The sequence below is a fragment of the Bombina bombina genome, chromosome 10 (assembly GCF_027579735.1).
Source record: "Bombina bombina isolate aBomBom1 chromosome 10, aBomBom1.pri, whole genome shotgun sequence".
NCBI classification, from domain to species: domain Eukaryota; kingdom Metazoa; phylum Chordata; class Amphibia; order Anura; family Bombinatoridae; genus Bombina; species Bombina bombina.
The window spans coordinates 92305994-92328411 of NC_069508.1; the positions used below are offsets into that span (position 1 = coordinate 92305994).

Genomic DNA, 22418 nt, shown 5'->3' on the forward strand with positions numbered 1-22418 from the left:
GCATGCTCTATCTCAGTGATGGCAAACTTTGGCACTCCAGATGTTTCAGAACTACATTTCCCATGAAGCTTAGCCACTCTGAAGTACAGTTGTGCATCCTGGAAAATCTAGTTCTGAAACATCTGGAGTGCCAAGGTTCACCATCACTGCTCTATCTGAATCATGAAAGAAAACATTTGCATTTCATATCCCTTTTAATGGTGCATAAATGCCATATCTGAAATATTCTGCAGTGAATTTCAAATTTGATTAGAAGCTTTTTACAACGTAATTGCTGTGACAGCTAAGTCGTTCTGTTCATCCATGACTATGGAGAGAGTGTGGGCATGAAGGGGTTATTAACACTCAGCCTCTGGTTCTCTTACACCTATAGCTCTACAAGGACCTAAAGGGACACCAAATTAACCCCCAAATCAACCCCCAAATCCTGCATACACAACCCAAGATTAATTATGCTGCCACCACCCTAGACTTTAGATAAGGGTGTCTAGAGGACCCCAAATTACACACTAGTAATATTCAAAAGAAAATGCTGCAGCTGTACCAATAACCCACACAATTAACAGTTTGCTTACGTGATTGCAACCTTGTCTCTAAGGGTTTGTGAATTCAGATACTAGAGCCCAAAGACAGAATTAGATTATTAATATTTTACACATAGACTTTGACGGTAGATAAGAACCAAAAAGGCCCATCAAGTCTACCCATATTACTTTTTTGTTATGGCATTTGTAAAGTCTAAATATGCAACATCTATGGCTCCTCCCTGGTCTATTAATTTCGTTATTGGTGAACACCACTAGTAACTGACCCCTCATTTGAATGTACTACATTAATTGAAACCCTGTGCCTTCTATCTGTAAAGGGACAGTCAACTCCAAATGTTTGTTTAAAAAGATAGATAATCCCTTTATTACCCATTCCCCAGTTTTGCACAGCCGACACAGTTATATTAATATACTTTTAACCTATTTTGATTACCTTGTAGCTAAGCCTCTTTTGACATCCCCCTGATCTCATGGCTATTTATTTATTATCTATTGACTTGCATTTTGGCCAATTAGTGCAGTGTCATCCACAACTCCATGGGAGAGAGCACAATGTTATCTATATGGACAACATGACTTAGCAGTCTCTTGTTGTGAAAAGCAAATAAAAAAGCATGTGGTAAGAGGCTGTCTGTAGTGGCTTAGAAGCAGGCAGAAATTTAGAGGTTTAAATGTTATAAAGTAAATTAATATAACAATGTTTGTTGTGCAAAACTGGGGAATTGGTAGTAAAGGCGTTATCTCTTTTTAAACAATAACCTTTTTGGTGTTGACTGTTCCTTTAAGACAGCATTCTACCCACTTAACAATCTTAGCATTTACTCCAAGGCAATACATTTTGTGAATAAGTTTGTTGTGTGGGGCAGTGTCAAATGCTTTGCTATAGTCTAGATATGCAACATCTACTGCTCCTTACTGGTCTATTAATTTAATTGCATGGTCAAAGAAATCAATCCGTTTAGTCTGACATGATCTTCCAGCAGTGAAACCATGCTGTCCTTTGTCTTCTAAGTTGTTTGTCTGAAGGTAAGACTCAAGTCTTTCCTTTTAAAAGAGTTTCCATTAATTTAACTGCAATTAAAGGGACAATGAACCCACATTTTTTTCTTTTGTGATTCAGATAGAGCATGCAATTTTAAGCAACTTTCTAATTTACTCCTATGATCAATTTGTCTTCATTCTCTTGGCATCTTTATTTGAAAATCAAGAATGTAAGTTTAGATGCCGGCCCATTTTTTGTGAACAACCTGGGTTGTTCTTGCTGATTGGTGGATAAATTCACCCATGAATAAACAAGTGCTGTCCAGTGTACTGAACCAAAAATGTTCTGTCTCCTTAGCTTAGATGCCTTCTTTTTCAAATAAAAATAGCAAGAGAACAGTTGGCAGAATCTTCCCTACTACTCTTTTTATAAAGAGGGACTACATTGGCAATTTTCCAGTCTATTGGAACAACTCCTTTTAACAGTGACTGATTCAATACATCAGTTAATGGATGAATATTTTCTGGACCCACAGACTTATTTACTTTTATTTTTGATAAAGCCCTTGAACCCTCTTCCTCTGTAAAAAGTTAAAGTACTACTCACATCATTTAAAGTAACATCCCTTAATATAATCTATCTTTACCATCTGTTATAAAGACTGAAGAAAAGTAATAATTTAGACAGTTTGCCATTTGTTTATCTCCTTTCACTAGTCTATTGTCAGTCTTGAGTCTTACTATTATAATAACAAAAGACAAATACATGTTGCACAGTGCCATATTGCAAAAACAGAAAACATACAAAAGAACAAGACTATATGCAATATTACAGTTCTTGAAAATAAAATAGGACAGAAGTGTAGGCATTGTGTTCTGGTTTTATGTCTCTAAGCTTCCAGTAGGTTTGTGGGGAACGTAATCTTCAGGAGTTGTTCACATGTAGTCCCAGTGATTCACATGTAGTCCCAGTGAAGTTCTGATCAAATTCTCTTCTCATTACTGCGTGTGTGTGTGAATCTTCGAATCTTCATTAGTCTTGCAAAATACCCAGCCAGGGACACTCTCTTTAAAAAGCCTCTTGAGTATTTATCTTATATTGTTTGCTGTGGCCATTAAGAAACAGATATAAATGAGTTCCTGCTTATACCAGCCAATTATTGTTTAGTGCATAGAAGAGTCAGGGTTCTACAGAACGCACGTCAGTCTATAGAGGTGGGGAAAAAAACTACCATTTTAATATTAAAAGAATATAAAAGTAATAAAAGCACATTGCACAAGTTTTTTTCCAGCTATTCATAATTTATTTATGGGGACAATTTGTGTTTATTGTCCCTTTAATCTTAATGTACACGAGAGAGAGATTCCTTTTTAAACTTTTTTTTTATGTGACCCTACGTGTATTTGGCAGTTTCCCCCTTAAGGTTAAACATTTGGTCTGCATTAGTGGAAAACGTGGTTTACTGATTCAGTCTGTTATTTTCTGCTCTTTAATGCTGTTATTTGCTTGTTGTTCAGCACAAATCTGTCGATCACATCCCGACAGGTTATAATCAAGCGCATTTCTCTGTATGGTGCTAATTGCTTTGCATGTACTTGTTTTGTAAGTATCCCAAACATATCATTTTAGGATTTGTACCATGTACAGTCCTGCATGTGTCCTTAGAAATCCTATTGTGGGTTTTTTGTTTTTTTAATCATCTCTAATTTCAGCAAAACAAAGTTCTGTTGTCTAAAGGCTCACCGCTGCTATAGTTTGCCGTTAACCTTTTTACATTATACACCGGGCCGTCTAGAAGCAGAAATGCCCCGTGTATCTGAATATAACTAGCAGCTGCAGGAAACTATGTAGAAATCAACATACTAGAGTGAAAATATTAATACATTAATATCTTATTTTTGCATCTCCTATGCTATTTTAATCTTTTGAAATAAAGTAATTCATTTTTTTTTATCCCCGGAGTGCACCGGATTTCTCTGTTTTTCTTGAACCTATTAATATCTTTTTGCTGCAAATGTTTTTAAATGGCAAAACATCCCCCACCATGTACCTTAATTTTTTTTTTTTTTGTCATTTTAAACCTTTGATGACAGGGTTAATTTGTCTACATCAGAACAACGTTCCAATGTAAACAAATTGAAATCCCGCGATCATGCACACGATCGTGAGATTTCAATGATGGTATCGGGTCAGAGGGGCGTCCTTATGACGCTAGGCACGCCCACCATGACCTGATCCCTTTCTGGAAGCACCATTAGCTTCAGGACAGCCTAACGGCACTAAAGCCCATCGCAGTTAGGATGGCATGAAACGTTCAAACGGCGTTAAAGGGTTAAGTAGCTGATTTTACTATGTAAAACATGAGTCAGCAGCATAAATTAACCTCCCAGTGGGGGAATGGGAGAGAGATTTGAAATAGCTGGTTTTGCTCATTGAACCCCCTACCCATAATAAGCTTTCCAATACCTAACCATTAGTCTTTGTGTATAGGGAGAGAACATACATAATATATTTCTCCAACATTGGTGTGTCCGGTCCACGGCGTCATACATTACTTGTGGGATATTCTCTTCCCCAACAGGAAATGGCAAAGAGCACAGCAAAAGCTGCCCATATAGCTCCTCAGGCTCCGCCCCCCAGTCATTCTCTTTGCCGCTCTGAACAAGTAGCATCTCCACGGAGATGGTGAAGAGTATGTGGTGTTTAGTTGTAGTTTTTTATTCTGCTATCAAGATTTTGTTATTTTAAAATAGTGCCGGTTTGTACTATTTACTCTAAAACAGAAAGGGATGAAGAGTTCTGTTTAAAAGAGGAGTATGATTTTAGCAGCAGTAACTAAAATCAATTGCTGTTCCCACGCAGGACTGTTGAGCCCAGAGAACTTCAGTTGGGGGGAACAGTTTGCAGACTTTTCTGGTCAAGGTATGACTAGTCCATTTTCTAACAAGACTGTGTAATGCTAGAAGGCTGTCATTTTCCCTCTTTGGGATCGGTAAGCCATTTTCTTAGACTCTTAATAAAATGAAGGTTTATTATGGGCTATACACTGGTGACACTCTTGTGGGCTAAATCGATTACTTTATTTAAGTATTTTATACAGTTTGAAGTGATTTTCTAAACTTTTGGTGTTTGGGAACGTTTTAAGGCGCAAGGCAGTCGTTTAAACACCTTCCCAGTCAGGAAGGGCCTTCACTATAGTAAGCAGAGCCTCATTTTCGTACCATAATTGCGCAGTTTCTTTTGGATGCAGTGCATGCAGCTGCATGTGAGAGGGTCTGGTGATCATTGAAAACGTTCCTGGAAGGCTTCATTTGGTACCGTATAACCCCCTGGGACAGGTGAAGTCGCAGCAAACGCTGTGGCTGGGACTGTAGTGGAGTTAAAATTGCTGATTGATTAAACGGCTCCGGTTTCCTCATTTAAGGGGTTAAAACTTGAAAATTGGGATGCAATACTTTTAATGCATTAAGACACTGTGGTGAAAATTTGGTAAAGATTGGACATTTCCTTCATAGTTTTTCACATATTCAGTAAAAGTGTGCTCTGTTTAACATTTAAAGAGACTGTAACGGTTTTGTTTTAAAACGTTTTTTTTGCATTATTAGCCTGTCTAAGCCTGTCTAACATGTCTGTATCTTCTGATAGAACATGTTCTGTATGTATGGAGGCCAAGGTGGTCCCCCCTTCTAATGTATGTGATAATTGTGCCATGGCGTCCAGACAAAGTAAGGACAGTACTGTCACATTTAATAAGGTTGCCCAAGATGATTCCTCAAATGAAGGTAGTAGGGATAGTTCTTCATCCTCTCCTTCTGTGTCAATGCCAGTTATGCCCGCGCAGGCGACCCCTAGTACATCTAGCGCGCCAATGCTTGTTACTATGCAACAATTAACGGCAGTAATGGATAATTCCATAGCTAATATTTTATCCAAAATGCCAGCATTTCAAAGAAAGCGTGATTGCTCAGTTTTAAATACAGTGAAGCAAGAAGGCGCTGACGATAATTTATCTGTCATACCCTCACACCAGTCAGAGGTGGCAGTGAGGGAGGGTTTGTCGGAGGGAGAATTTTCTGATTCAGGAAGAATTTCTCAACAGGCAGAACCTGATGTTGTGACGTTTAAATTTAAGTTAGAGAATCTCCGCGCTTTACTTAAGGAGGTACTAACTACTCTGAATGATTGTGACTCTTTGGTCATTCCAGAAAAATTGTGCAAAATGGACAAATTCTTAGAGGTCCCTGTGCACCCTGATGCCTTTCCGATACCTAAAAGGGTGGCGGACATAGTGACTAAGGAGTGGGAGAAACCAGGCATACCTTTTGTCCCACCTCCTATATTTAAGAAAATGTTCCCCATGGTCGACCCAAGGAAGGACACATGGCAAACAGTCCCTAAGGTTGAGGGGGCAGTTTCTACGCTAGCCAAACGTACGACTATTCCTATTGAGGACAATTGTGCTTTTAAAGATCCTATGGATAAAAAATTGGAGGGTTTGCTTAAAAAGATTTTTGTTCAGCAAGGTTTCCTCCTCCAACCAATTTCGTGCATTATTCCTGTCACTACGGCGGCGTGTTTTTGGTTCGATGAACTAGAGAAGTCGCTCAATGAGGAGACTCCATATGAGGAAGTCATGGACAGAATTCACGCACTTAAGTTAGCTAATTCCTTTATTTTAGATGCCGCTTTGCAATTGGCTAGGTTAGCGGCGAAAAATTCAGGGTTTGCAATTGTGACGCGCAGAGCGCTCTGGCTAAAGTCTTGGTCGGCGGATGTATCTTCCAAGACAAAATTGCTTAATATTCCTTTCAAAGTTAAGATCCTTTTTGGGGCCAGAATTGAAGGAGATTATTTCAGACATCACTGGGGGAAAGGGCCATGCCCTCCCACAGGATAGGCCTTTTAAGGCTAAGAAAAAGTCCAATTTTCGTTCCTTTCGTAATTTCAGGAACGGACCGTCTCCTAACTCTGCAGCCTCTAGACAAGAGGGTAATGCTTCCCAGTCTAAGCCAGCTTGGAAACCAATGCAAGGCTGGAACAAGGGTAAACAGGCCAAGAAGCCTGCTGCTGCTACCAAGACAGCATGAAGGGGTAGCCCCCGATCCGGGACCGGATCTAGTAGGGGGCAGACTTTCTCTCTTTGCTCAGGCTTGGGCAAGAGATGTTCCGGATCCCTGGGCACTAGAAATAGTCTCTCAGGGTTATCTTCTAGAATTCAAGGAACTTCCTCCAAGGGGAAGGTTCCACATGTCTCGCTTATCTTCAGACCAGATAAAGAGACAGGCATTCTTACATTGCGTAAGAGACCTATTAAAGATGGGAGTGATACACCCAGTTCCAACAGCGGAACAAGGTCAGGGGTTTTACTCAAACCTGTTTGTAGTTCCCAAAAAAGAGGGAACTTTCAGACCAATTCTGGATTTAAAAATTCTAAACAAGTTTCTCAGAGTTCCATCGTTCAAAATGGAAACCATTCGAACACTTTTACCTACAATCCAGGAGGGTCAATATACGACTACCGTGGATTTAAAGGATGCTTACCTACATATTCCTATCCACAAAGATCATCATCAGTTCCTAAGGTTCGCCTTTCTGGACAAACATTACCAGTTTGTGGCTCTTCCATTCGGTTTAGCCACTGCTCCCAGAATTTTCACAAAGGTGCTAGGGTCCCTTCTGGCGGTTCTAAGACCGAGGGGCATTGCAGTGGCACCTTATCTAGACGACATTCTAATTCAAGCGTCGTCTTTTTCCAAGGCAAAGACTCATACAAACATTGTTCTAGCCTTTCTCAGATCTCACGGGTGGAAGGTGAACGTAGAAAAGAGTTCCCTGTCTCCGTCAACAAGAGTCCCCTTTTGGGAACAATATTAGATTCTTTAGAAATGAAGATCTTCCTGACAGAAGTCAGAAAGTCAAAGCTTCTAAACGCTTGTCAAGCTCTTCACTCTATTCTGCAGCCTTCCATAGCTCAGTGCATGGAAGTAATAGGATTAATGGTTGCAGCAATGGACATAGTTCCTTTTGCTCAAATTCATCTAAGACCATTACAACTGTGCATGCTCAATCAGTGGAATGGGGACTATGCAGACTTGTCTCCTCAGATTCAAGTAGACCAGATAACCAGAGACTCACTTCGTTGGTGGTTGACTCAGGATCACCTGTCTCAGGGAATGTGTTTCCGCAGACCAGAGTGGGTCATTGTCACGACCGATGCCAGTCTATTAGGCTGGGGCGCGGTCTGGGATTCCCTGAAAGCTCAGGGTCTATGGTCTCGAGAAGAGTCTCTTCTCCCGATAAACATTCTGGAACTGAGAGCGATATTCAATGCTCTCCGAGCTTGGCCTCAATTAGCAAAGGCCGGATTCATAAGATTCCAGTCAGACAACATGACGACTGTAGCTTACATCAACCATCAGGGAGGAACAAAGAGTTCCTTGGCGATGAGAAAGGTATCCAAGATCATCAAATGGGCGGAGGATCACTCCTGCCATCTATCTGCAATTCACATCACAGGAGTAGACAACTGGGAGGCGGATTATCTGAGTCGTCAGACTTTCCATCCGGGGGAGTGGGAACTTTGCCCAATTAACCCAATTATGGGGCATTCCAGACATGGATCTGATGGTGTCTCGTCAGAACATCAAGGTTCCTTGCTACGGGTCCAGATCCAGGGATCCCAAGGCGACTCTAGTGGATGCATTGGTGGCGCCTTGGTCGTTCAACCTAGCTTATGTGTTTCCACCGTTTCCTCTCCTTCCCAGGCTCATAGCCAGGATCAAACAGGAGAAGGCCTCGGTGATTCTGATAGCTCCTGCGTGGCAACACAGGACTTGGTATGCAGACCTGGTGAATATGTCATCGGCTCCACCATGGAAGCTACCTTTGAGACAGGATCTTCTGGTACAAGGTCCATTCGAACATCCAAATCTAGTTTCTCTGCAGCTGACTGCTTGGAAATTGAACGCTTGATTTTATCCAAGCGTGGGTTTTCAAATTCAGTGATAGATACTCTGGTCCAAGCCAGAAAACCTGTGACTAGAAAGATTTACCATAAAATATGGAAGAAATATATCTGTTGGTGTGAATCCAAGGGATTCTCCTGGAGTAGGATTAACCCCTTAATGACCACAATATACCCTGTATGTCACTGGTCGTTAAGGGTTTTTTCAGGACATAAAAGCACAAGTCTAGCAAGAACACGCTATTAATTCCCTCCCTCCAGCAGGCTTTGTGGAATAGAGCAGTCTCAACGCTGGTGGCAAGACCACGCTATAAAACAATCAAGTCCCAAAAAAAGGCCAGCGACATACAGGGTACGTCGCTGGTCCTTAAGGGGTTAAAATTCCTAAGATTCTTTCCTTTCTCCAGGAGGGTTTGGATAAAGGGTTGTCAGCAAGTTCTCTAAAAGGACAGATTTCTGCCTTATCTGTTTTGTTACACAAACGCCTGGCAGCTGTGCCAGATGTACAAGCTTTTGTACAGGCTTTGGTCAGAATCAAGCCTGTTTACAGACCTATGTCTCCTCCTTGGAATCTAAATTTAGTTGTTTCAGTTCTTCAAGGGGTTCCGTTTGAACCCTTACATTCCATAGATATCAAGTTACTATCTTGGAAAGTTCTGTTTTTGGTTGCTATTTCTTCTGCTAGAAGAGTTTCTGAATTATCTGCTTTGCAGTGTGATCCACCCTATCTGGTGTTCCATTCAGATAAGGTCGTTATGCGTACCAAGCCTGGTTTTCTTCCAAAAGTTGTTTCCAACAAGAATATTAACCAGGAAATAGTTGTTCCTTCTCTGTGTCAGAAACCAGTTTCAAAGAAGGAACGTTTGTTACACAATTTAGATGTAGTCCGTGCTTTAAAGTTCTATTTAGAAGCAACAAAGGATTTTAGACAAACCTCATCTTTGTTTGTCGTTTACTCTGGTAAGAGGAGAGGAGAAAAAGCTACTGCTACCTCTCTTTCTTTCTGGCCGAAAAGCATTATCCGATTGGCTTATGAGACTGCCGGACGGCAGCCTCCTGAAAGAATCACAGCTCACTCTACTAGGGCTGTGGCTTCCACATGGGCCTTCAAGAACGAGGCTTCTGTTGATCAGATATGTAAGGCAGCGACTTGGTCTTCCTTGCACACTTTTGCCAAATTCTACAAATTTGATACTTATGCTTCTTCGGAGGCTATTTTTGGGAGAAAGGTTTTGCAAGCCGTGGTGCCTTCTGTTTAGGTAACCTGATTTGCTCCCTCCCTTCATCCGTGTCCTAAAGCTTTGGTATTGGTTCCCACAAGTAATGGATGACGCCGTGGACCGGACACACCAATGTTGGAGAAAACAGAATTTATGCTTACCTGATAAATTACTTTCTCCAACGGTGTGTCCGGTCCACGGCCCACCCTGGTTTTTTAATCAGGTTTGAAAAATGTCTTTCTCTATACACTACAGTCACCACGGCACCCTATAGTTTCTCCTTTTTTCCTCCTAACCGTCGGTCGAATGACTGGGGGGCGGAGCCTGAGGAGGGGCTATATGGGCAGCTTTTGCTGTGCTCTTTGCCATTTCCTGTTGGGGAAGAGAATATCCCACAAGTAATGGATGATGCCGTGGACCGGACACACCGCTGGAGAAAGTAATTTATCAGGTAAGCATAAATTCTGTTTTTCAATTACTTGTTATATCAGCTGCATAAAATGTATGAGAAATTGCATTTTCAGGTTTGTGTGCTTTGAAACCACAACCTATTGAAATGGGCTGAGCTTGCAGATAATATCAGATCTCATTATGTTATCACTTTTATGTACACAGACTTGCTTCCTTATCTTATATCTGTTTGTAAATCAAAGCTTAAAGGGACACTTAAAGGAATACTGAACCCATTTTTTTTTTCTTTCGCGATTCAGATAGAGCATGCAATTTTAAGCAACTTTCTAATTTACTCCTTTTATCCATTTTTCTTTATTTTCTTACTATCTTTATTTGAAAAAGCAGCAATGTAAGCTTACAAGCCGGCCCATCTTTGGTTCAGAACCTAGGTTGTTCTTGCTGATTGGTGGCTAAATGGTATTCACAAATCAGCAAGCGCAATCCAGGGTTCTTAACCAAAAATGGGCCGGCTTGTAAGCTTACATTGCTGCTTTTTCAAATAAAGATAGTAAGAAAATGAAGAAAAATGGATAAAATAAGTAAATTAGAAAGTTGCTTAAAATTGCATGCTCTATCTGAATCCTAAAAGAAAAAATGTGGGTTCAGTGTCCCTTTAACCTAAATTTCTTTCATGTAATTAGCAAGACTCCATGAGCTAGTGACGTATGGGATATACAATCCTACCAGGAGGGGCAAAGTTTCCCAAACCTCAAAATGCCTATAAATACACCCCTTACCACACCCACAATTCAGTTTTACAAACTTTGCCTCCTATGGAGGTGGTGAAGTAAGTTTGTGCTTAGATTTCTACATTGATATGCGCTTCTCAGCATTTTGAAGCCTTATTCCTCTGAGAATACAGTGAATGTCAGAGGGATGTGAAGAGAGTATCACCTATTGAATGCAATGGTTTTCCTCACAGGAGATCTATTTCATACGTTCTCTGTTATCGGTCGTAGAGATTCATCTCCTACCTCCCTTTTCAGATCGACAATATACTCTTATATTCCATTACCTTTACTGATAACCGTTTCAGTACTGGTTTGGCTATCTGCTATATGTGGATGGGTGTCTTTTGATAAGTATGTTTTCATTACTTAAAGGTAAGGTAAAGTTGACACCAGTACTTAACGCTATTTGTACGATAATAAAAAATAAACATAAGTTTCATTCATCAATTCACAAATATCACGCATAAATCTACCTTTCTGTACCTGTTTTTTATGTCCTGTGTACAATATTTCGTCTGCCCGACATTTTCCTTTATTTGATTGACATCCGCTTTCAATATAACCCTCCAATTGGCATTTTCCCCTTCAGGGGTTTAGCCCATCAATCCCGACGTCACTCGTCTATTGAGCGCATGCGCTGGACTAGACTCAAGCCTCTTCAAACTGTGCTCGTTCGCGAGTAGCGCATGCGCAGTGCTAGCGGTGTAGCGATCACTTAGTTTGCTTCTTTCTAACCAGGGGTGAATTTGCGCATGCGCATAAGATAGTGCCTCTGTGAACGCGCATTGACCTGACTAAGACAAAGGGGTGAGAACGCTTCCTGTAATAACAGCGATAAAGACGGAAGTGGCATGGGGGAGGAGGATTGAATATAACGGCTGCATATACAAAGATTGGATTACAGGTAAAATAAAGAATGTAAAGCGAAAAAAAAGTTAGCGACTACCTTATTATTGATATTTATTTTAAATAAATGAGGTCAATAAATATAAACTTTACCTTACCTTTAAGACACTCTCAGCTATGGTTTGGCACTTTATGTATTTATATAAAGTTCTAAATATATGTATTGTACTTATATTTGCCATGATTCAGGTTTCAGTATATTTCATTTTGCAGACTGTCAAATTTCATATCTGGGAAATGCATTTTTTAGGAAAATATATTTCTTACCTGGGGTATAGTCTTTTTTTCAATTGACTGTCATTTTTCAATTCGCGGGCAGAATTACGCTCGTGAGGGCGCAAAGTGCCAAACTATATTGCAAGATTTCTTTGGCGCGAAGTTACGTTCGATGACGTAAATTCGTCATTTCCGGCGTCTTAGTCCTTTCACAAGGTTGCGTCTTCAATGACACGAGTGTGTCATTTCCGGATGTTGTTAGCGCCAAAAAATGTTCTCTGTTTGTTTGTGCGTCATACTTGGCGCCAAATATTTTTATTATTTTAAACCCCATTCCTATATGCCTCTTCCCTTTTTTCTCTATCAGAGGGCTATGCTGTTTGCATTTTTTCCCCATTCCTGAAAATTTATCATTTTGCTTTATATGTTGTTTTTTTCTCTTACATTTGCAAGATGTCTCAATCTGATCCTGTCTCAGAAATCATTGTTGGAATCCTGCTGACTGATAAGTTCTACCAAAGCTAAATACATTTGTTGGAATCTTGTGGAGATTATATCTCCAGCTGTGGTTTGTAATAAATTGTCATGGTAAACTTTTACATGCAGAGAATGTGTCCATCAGTAATAGTGCATTGCCTGTTGCTGTTCTTTTAACATCTAATGTACATGATATACCTGTGAATTTATAAGAATTTATTGCTGATTCTATTCAGAAGGCTTTGTCTGCCAACCCGCCTTCTAATAAATGTAAAGGTCTTTTAAAATTTCTCATAAAGTTGATGAAATTTCAAATGACTGACAACATACTGAATTATCCTCCTCTGATGAGGATCTATCTGATTCAAAAGATCCTTCCTCAGATATTGACACTGACAAATCTACTTATTTATTTAAAATGGAGTACATTCGTTCTTTGTTGAAGAAGTGTTGATTATATTGGATATTGAGGAGACTAGTCCTCTTGATATTAAAACTAGTAAACGTTTAAATTCTGTTTATAAACCTCCTGTGGTTATTCCAGAGGTTTTTCCATTTCCTGATGCTATTTCTGATATGATTTCTAAGGAATGGGATTGGCCTGGTACTTCTTTTATTCCTTCTTTAAGGTTTAAAAATTGTATCCTTTGCCAGCAGTTAGATTGGAGTTTTGGGAAAAGATCCCCAAAGTTGATTGGGTTATCTCTACTCTTGCTAAACGTACTACTATTCCTATGAAAGATAGTACTTCTTTTAAAGATCCTTTAGATGGGAAACTTGAATCTTATCTAAGGAAAGCGTATTTATTTTCAGGTCTTCTTCTTAGGCCTGCAATTTCTTTGGCTGATGTTGCAGCTGCTTCAACTTTTTGGTTGGAAACTTTAGTGCAATAAGTATCGGATCATGATTTGTCTAGCATTGTTAACTTGATTCAGCATGCTAATAATTTCATTTGTGATGCCATTTTTTGATATCATCAAAATTGATGTTAAATCTATGTATTTAGCTATTTTAGCTAGAAGAGCTTTGTGGCTTAAATCTAGGAATGCTGATATGACTTCTAAGTCCAAATTGCTATCTCTTTCTTTCCAAGGTAATAAATTATTTGATTCACAGTTGGATTCAATAATTTCAACTGTCACTGGGTGGAAGGGAGTTTTTTTGCCTCAGGATAAAGATCTAAGGGTAAATCTAAAGCTTCTAACCGTTTTCGTTCTTAAATAAGGAACAGAAACCTAATTCTTCCCCCATGGAATCTGATTCCAATTGGAAGCCTTCTTCAAATTGGAATAAATCCAAGCCATTTAAGAGATCAAAGTCAGCCCCCAAGTCCGCATGAAGGTGCGGCCCTTATTCCAGCTCAGCTGGTAGGGGGCAGATTAAGATTTTTTAAAGATGTTTGGATCAATTTGGTCCAAAATCATTGGATTCAGAATATTGTCTCTCAGGGGTACAGAATAGGATTCAGAGTAAGACCGTCTGTGAGAAGATTTTTTCTCTCACGCATTCCAGCAAACCCAGTAAAGGCTCAGGCTTTCCTGAAGCGTGTTTCAGACCTGGAGTTATCTGGGGTAATCATGCCAGTTCCGTTTCAGGAACAGGGTCTGGGGTTTTATTCAAATCTATTCATTGTCTCAAAGAAAGAAAATTAATTCAGACCAGTTTTGGATCTAAAAATTTTGAATCGATATGTAAGAGTACCAACTTTCAAAATGGTGACTATAAGGTCTATTCTGCCTTTTGTTCAGCAAGGGCATTATATGCCCACAATAGACTTACAGGATGAATATCTTCATATTTCGATTCATCCAGATCGCTATCAGTTCCTGAGATTCTCTTTTCTAGACAAGCATTACCAATTTGTTGCTCTTCCTTTTTGGCCTAGCGACAGCTCTAACAATCTTTTCAAAGGTTCTCGGTGTCCTACTCTCTGTTATCAGAGAGCGGGGTGTTGCGGTGTTTCCTTATTTGGACGATATCTTGGTACTTGCTCAGTCTTTACGTTCTGCAGAATCTCACACAAATCAACTACTGTTGTTTCTTCGAAGACATGGTAGGAGGATCAATTTACCAAAAAAGTTCTTTGATTCCTCAGATAAAGGTAACCTTTTTAGGTTTCCAGATAGATTCAGTGTCCATGACTTTGTTTCTAACAGACAAGAGACGTTTGAAATTGGTTGCAGCCTGTCGGAACCTTCAGTCTCAGTCATTCCCTTCATTAGCTATGTGCATGGAAGTTTTAGGTCTCATGACTGGAGCATCGGACGTGATCCCCTTTGCTTTATTTCATATGAGACCTCTCCAGCTTTGTATGCTGAACCAATGGTGCAGGGATTATACAAGGATATCACAATTAATATCCTTAAATCCCAATGTTTGACTTTCTCTTACTTGGTGGTTAGATCACCATCGTATAATTCTAGGGGCCTCTTTCGTTCATCCAACCTGGACTGTGATCACAACAGATGCGAGTCTTTTAGGTTGGGGAGCTGTTTGGGGATCTCTGACAGCATAAGGGGTTTGGAAATCTCAAGAGGCGAGATTACCAATAAATATTTTGGAACTCCGTGCGATTCTCAGGGCTCTTCAGTTTTGGCCTCTGTTGAAGAGAGAACCGTTCATTTGTTTTCAGACAAACAATATCACAACTGTGGCATATGTCAATCATCAGGGTGGGACTCACAGTCCTCAAGCTATGAAAGAAGTATCTTGGATACTTGTTTGGGCGGAATTCAGCTCCTGTCTAATTGCTGTGGTTCATATCCCAGCTATAGACAATTGGGAAGCGGATTACCTCAGTCGTCAGACTTTACATCCGGGAGAATGGTCTCTCCACCCAGATGTTTTTTCAAGTTGTTCAGATGTGGGGGCTTCCAGAAATAGATCTGATGGCATCTCATCTAAACAAGAAACTTCCCAGGTACCTGTCCAGGTCCAGGGATCCTCAGGCGGAAGCAGTGGATGCGTTTAGACTTCCTTGGTGTTATCAACTGGCTTATATTTTCCTGCCTCTAGTTCTTCTACCAAGAGTGATCTCCAAAATCATCATGGAGCAATCATTTGTGCTGCTGGTGGCTCCAGCATGGCCTCACAGGTTTTGGTATGCGGATCTTGTTCGGATGTCCAGTTGCCAACCTTGGCCACTTCCATTAAGGCCAAACTTTCTATCTCAAAGTCCGTTTTTCCATCAGGATCTCAAATCATTAAATTTAAAGGTATGGAAATTAAACGCTTTGTCAGAGGTTTTTCTGACTCCGTGATTAATACTATGTTACAGGCTCATAAATCTGTTTCTAGAAAGATTTATTTTCGAGTTTGGAAGACTTACATTTCATGGTGTTCTTTTCATAAATTCTCTTGGCATTCTTTTAGAATTCCTAGAATTATACAGTTTCTTCAGGATGGTTTGGATAAAGGTGTGTCTGCAAGTTCCTTGAAAGGACAAATCTCTGCTCTTTCTGTTTTTATTTCACAGAAAGATTGCTAAATTTCCTGATATTCATTGTTTTCTGCAGGCTTTGGTCCGTATCAAGCCTGTAATTAAATCAATCTCTCCTCCTTGGAGTCTTAATTTGGTTTTGAAGGCTTACAGGCTTCTCCGTTTGAGCCTATGTATTCTTTGGACATTAAACTACTTTCTTGGAAAGTGTTGTTTCTTTTGGCCATCTCTTCTGCTAAAAGAGTTTCTGAATTATCTTCTCTCTTGTGATTCTCCTTTCCTGATTTTTCATCAGGATAAGGTAGTTTTGCAGACTTTATTTAAATTCTTACCTAAGGTTGTGAATTCTAACAACATTAATAGAGAAATTGTTGTTCCTTCCTTGTGTCCTAATCCCAAGAATTCTTTGGATGTGGTGGGAGCTCTGAAATATTATGTTGAAGCTACTAAAGATTTCAGGAAGACTTCTAGTCTGTGTTATCTTTTCTGGTTCTAGGAAAGGTCAGAAGGTTTCTTTGGTTTTGTGGTTAAAGCTTTTGATTCATCAAGCCTATTTGGAGTCGGGTCAAGCCCCACCTCAGAGAACTATTTGTAGTTGGGTCAAGCCCCGCCTCAGAGAATTACAGCTCATTCTAATAGATCAGTTTCCACTTCCTGGGCTTTTAAGAATGAAGCTTCAGTTGATCAGATTTGCAAAGCGGCGACTTGGTCCTCTTTGCATGCGTTTACTAAATTCTACCATTTTGATGTATTTGCTTCTTCGGAAGCAGTTTTTGGTAGAAAAGTTCTTCAGGCAGCTGTTTCAGTTTGATTCTTCTGCTTTTGATTTAAGCTTTTTCCTTTCATTTATGAGAATAAACTTAGATTTTGGGTTGTGGATTATTTTTTTCAGCGGAAAATGGCTGTTATTATTTTATCCCTCCCTCTCTAGTGACTCTTCTGTGGAGTTCCACATCTTGGGTATTGCTATCCCATACGTCACTAGCTCATGGACTCTTGCCAATTACATGAAAGAAAACATAGTTTATGTAAGAACTTACCTGATAAATTCATTTCTTTCATATTGGCAAGAGTCCATGAGACCTACCCTTTTTATGGTGGTTATGATTTTTTGTATAAAGCACAATTATTCCAAATTCATTTGATGCTTTTTACTTCTTTCTTTATCACCCCACTACTTGGCTATTCGTTAAACTGAATTGTGGGTATGGTGAGGGGTGTATTTTGAGGTTTGGGAAACTGTGCCCCTCCTGGAAGGAATGTATATCCCATACGTCACTAGCTCATGGACTCTTGCCAATATGAAAGAAATGAATTTATCAGGTAAGTTCTTACATAAATGATATTTTGTTTAATGATTCAGATAGAGCAGCAACAACTTTCTATTTTACTACTATTAGCAATTTATCTTTGTTCTCTTGGTATCTTTGTTTGAAAAAGCAGGAATTTAAGCTTAGTAGCCAGGCCATTTTTGGTTCAGTACTCTGGGTAGCGCTTGCTGATTGGTGGCTACATTTAGATAATAAGAGTAAATTAGAAAGTTTCTTAAAATTGTATGTTCTATCTGAAACATGAAAGGAAAAATGTGGGTTTAGTATCTCTTTATCCAGAGAACACTAGAAAATTAAAATTGTATTACTTACTATCTTGCACCCCACAGGGAGTGTAATTTGTTCTGCTGGCTGTGTTTACTTGTCAATAGCATAGACTCCAGTATAGAAACTTTCAATATAGGTGGGGATACTACAGGCTAAAATAGCTATTTCAAGTGCTGAAATAAGGGTAAAGGAGCTACTTGTTAACCATTTAATACACTCCAGCAGGTAAAATGGATCATTGGGAACAATTTAAAGGGGAGAAAAAATGGGCTAAACTGTCACTTTAAGAAACAGCCTTACTGGCCTGTAAATCTTTTTAATGGCTCAAGAAAACCATTAATGATGGTGTTTTTTATCTCCTTTCACCTGACAGGTAACAGGTTGTGTGTGAACTAAGGACGCAAGATAGGAACAATATTATAGATGCAAATGTTTGCCAAGAATGTGAGGAAATTAAACAGTCTGTACTGTTTACCGTAGAACGCTGATAAAGAGGAGACAGTTAGTAACTCTTGCTAAGCAAACAGCGGTTCAGCTAACAATCCGACGTGCATTTAGAATGGGATTTTGCTCTGTGACTTGTGTGTTTTTTTGTATTACAAGCACTGAGCAGCAGAGTCTGTAATGATGCGTCATGAAGCATTTGTAACTTGTTCAGTTTGTGATTAACTTTTTATTGGGACACAGCCCAAATCAAGTTGGCTTTTTACTAAAGCAAAACATGACTAATCGGTTAGGCATTTTACACACACACACTTACCAAGAAAAAAATAATTTTATATATATATAGAATGAAAGAGAGATGCACTCCTAACAAACAAGGTAGCCGAATGCCCTGGGTGCAGCAAACAAATATATAGAAAAAGATAACAAGCACACTCCAAGGAAACTTTTGAGATCCTAAAGTGACATTGGATCTCAAAAGTTCCCTTGGAGTGCGCTTGTTATCTTTATATATATATATATAATGTGTGTGTATGTATGTACAAAACACGGAAGGGAACTACACTCTCCGACTGGACTGGGTACACATCCTATGACCCTGCAACATGCACAGCCCTGGGTGCTTAATAGCACTCAGGCAGCTGCAATGTCCCCAGAGTTTCAGGTAGTTAACCCCAGGCAGGTCTGGGGGCAAGGCCCATAGGGAAAATTTACAAAACAAATTTAATACAGCACACAGATAAAGTCCAGCACTCGCAAGTTCTCCGCTTAGATTAAAAGCAAGAATGGAAAAGTAATTTACTGCAGCTGGCCAAATGGGACAAGCCCAGGTACCACATCAAGGTGTCTTCCAAAACCTAGGACCCTAAAACAGCCAAAGAAAAATGGAAATTCTAAAATTAAATGCCTCATCAAAGAATATTATATACCATACTATACTGTAATATGTCAACATAAAGGGACAGTGAACCAAAATTAAATTTGTATGATTTGGATACAGTATACCATTTGAAACAGATTGCACAGCACTTAATGGTTTGGTAAAAACTTGCTATTACTGTTGCAGAACCGCCTCATGGCTGCTTCAGTTATATTTACTCCTCACTCACTACCTTTTTAGCTGTAAAATGGGTGGGTACAACTCTGACTTCAAAATATCACCACCCATGAACAGCAGCCACATTACAATGTGTATATAGTCTGATTTCCACTTATATATGTACAATACAATCTATCAGCATTAAAGGGATAGGAAAGTCAAAATTACACTTGCATGATTCAGATAGAGCATGTCATTTTAAGACACTTTTAAATTCACTTCTATTTTCAAATGTGCTTCGTTCTCTTAGTATCCCTTGTTAAAAAATGAATACGCACATATCATACACTAGTGGGAGCTGATGCTAATTGGTGCCTGCACACATTTGTCTCTTGTGATTGGCTAAATAGATATTTCAGCTTCCTGACAGTAGTGCAATGCTGTCCCTTCAGCCGTGGATAACAAGAGAATGAAGAAACTTTGATACTAGAATTAAATTGGAAAGTTGTTTAAAATTGTATGTTCTATCTGAATCATAAAGAAAATGTTGGGGATTACTATCCCTTTAAGTGTTTTGGTTTATTCATTTTAACACTTTCAACTGTCTTCTCCTTTCCTCTAGATGTATACTACACTACAGAAAAATGTTATTTTATTAAAAAAAATATATATAAAAACTGAGCATCTAAGATGGTGGTGACCAGTGGGGGGTGAGGTAGGGAAGTGAGCTGTTTATGAGAGATCAGGTAGGGATCAGGGGGTGGAAGGTGTCGGCAAGTAATCTCTATAATACACCTAAACTTAACCTTATATGCTACAAAAATGGGCCTAGATCAACACCTTGGGTTGTCACATATACAGTGGATATAAAAAGTCTATATACCCCTGTTAAAATGTCAGGTTTCTGTGATGTAAAAAAATGAGACAAAGATAAATCATTTCAGAACTTTTTCCACCTTTAATGTGACCTATAAACTGTACAACTCAATTGAAAAACAAACTGAAATCTTTTAGGTAAAGGGAAATAAAAAACTAAAATATTATGGTTGCATAAGTGTGAACACCCTTAAAGGGACAGTATACTATAGAATTGTTTTTCCCTTAATGTGTTTCCAATTACTTTATTTACCAGCTGCATTGTATAAAATGTATGAGATTTGATCTTAAAGGCTTATTTGTGTATATGAATTAGCTGATTTTGTGTTTTAAAGCCACAACCTATTAAAATGGGTTGAGCTTGTAGGTATAATCAGATCTCATTACTTTATCACATTGTGCACATATAAATGCTTCCTTATCTTATATCTGTCCATAAAACAATCATCAATACTTGGAGAGAACAATGGAAAATTAAAATTGTATTACCTTATCTCTTCTATAACCTACTGGCTGTGTTAACACAGCTTGGCCTCGAGGCCAAAAACTTTCAGGATGGGTGGGGATACCATAGGCTAAATAAACTATTTCAAATGCCAATATAAGGGTAATGGAAATACTTGTAAACAATTAAATACACTCCAGCAGGTAAAGTGGATCATTACGAACAAATTAAAGGGGATACATTTTTTGAGTAAACTGTCCCTTTAAACTAATACTTTATTGAAGCACCTTTTGATTTTATTACAGCACTCAGTCTTTTTGGGTATGAGTTTTTCAGCATGGCACATCTTGACTTGGCAAGATTTGCCCACTCTTCTTTGCAAAAACACTCTAAATCTGTCAGAATGCGAGGGCATCTCCTGTGCACAGCCCTCTTCAGATCACCCCACAGATTTTGAATTGGATTCAGGTCTGGGCTCTGGCCCAAAACTTTAATCTTCTTCTGGTGAAGCCATTCCTTTCTTGATTTGGATGTATGCTTTGTGTCGTTGTCATGCTGAAAGATGAAGTTCCTCTTCATGTTCGGCTTTCTAGCAGAAGCCTGAAGGTTTTGTGCCAATTTTGTCTGGTATTTGGAACTGTTCATTATTCCCTCTACCTCTGCAGTGTTGTTTTTGCGCCAAACATATCTTTTGGAATTATGGCCAAAAAGTTCAACTTTGGTTTCATCAGACCAGAACACCTTTTGCAACATGCTTTTGGGAAACTTCAGATGTGTTTTTGCAAAATTTAGCCGGCCTTGGATGTTTTTTTTTTTGGTAAGAAAAGGTTTCCGTCTTGCCACTCTACCCCATAGCCCAGACATATGAAGAATACGGGTGATTGTTGTCACATGTACCACACAGCCAGTACTTGTCAGATATTCCTGCAGCTCCTTTAATGTTGCTGTAGGCCTCTTGGTAGCCTCCCAGACCAGTTTTCTTCTCGTCTTTTCATCAATTTTGGAGGGACAACCAGTTCTTGGTAATGTCACTGTTGCACCATATTTTCTTCACTTGATGATGACTGTCTTCACTGTGTTCCATGGTATATCTAATGCCTTGGAAATTCTTTTGTACCCTTCTCCTGACTGATACCTTTTAACAATGAGATCCCTCTGATGCTTTAGACGCTCTCTGCGGACCATGGCTTTTGCTGTAGGATGCGACTAACAAAATGTCAGGAAAAAACTACTAGAACAGCTGAACTTTATTTGGGGTTAATCAGAGGCACTTTAAATGATGACAGGTGTGTACTGACTCCTATTTAACATGATTTTGAATGTGATTGATTAATTCTGAACACAGCGACATCCCCAGTTATAAAAGGGTGTTCACACTTCTGCAACCATATTATTTTATTTTTTTTATTTTTATTTCCCTTTACCTAAAAGGTTTCAGTTTGTTTTTCAATTGAGTTGTACAGTTTATAGGTCACATTTAAAGGTGGAAAAAGTTCTAAAATTATTTATCTTTGTCTCATTTTTATACATCACAGAAACCTGACATTTTAACAGGGGTGTGTACTTTTTATATGCACTGTGTGTGTGTATATATATATATATACGCAGACAGTATCTCACAAAAGTGAGTACACCCCTCACATTTTTGTAAATATTTTATTATATATTTTCATGTGACAACACTGAAGAGATGACACTTTCCTACAATGTAAAGTAGTGAGTGTACAGCCTGTATAACTGTGTACATTTGCTATCCCCTCAAAATAACTCAACACACAGTCATTAATATCTAAACCGTTGGCAACAAAAGTGAGTACATCCCTAAGTGGAAATGACCAAATTGGGCCATTTAGGTCTGGAGATATGCTTGGCCAGTCCATCACCTTTACCCTCAGCTTTTTAAGCAAGGCAGGGGTCGTCCTGGAGGTGTCTTTGGGGTCGTTATCATGTTGGAATACTGCCCTGCGGCCGAGTCTCCGAAGGGAGGGGATCATGCTCTGCTTCAGTATGTCATAGTACATGTTAGCATTCATAGTTCCCTCAATGAACTGTAACTCCCTAGTGCCGGCAGCACTCATGC

At 39.2% G+C, this 22418-nt stretch overlaps 1 protein-coding gene across 1 annotated transcript in view; it reads left to right on the forward strand.

Annotated features, from left to right (window-relative positions):
• Positions 1-22418, forward strand: part of LOC128640814 (rho GTPase-activating protein SYDE2) — a 142110-nt gene that overhangs the window by 112150 nt on the left and 7542 nt on the right. The window lies entirely within an intron of this gene.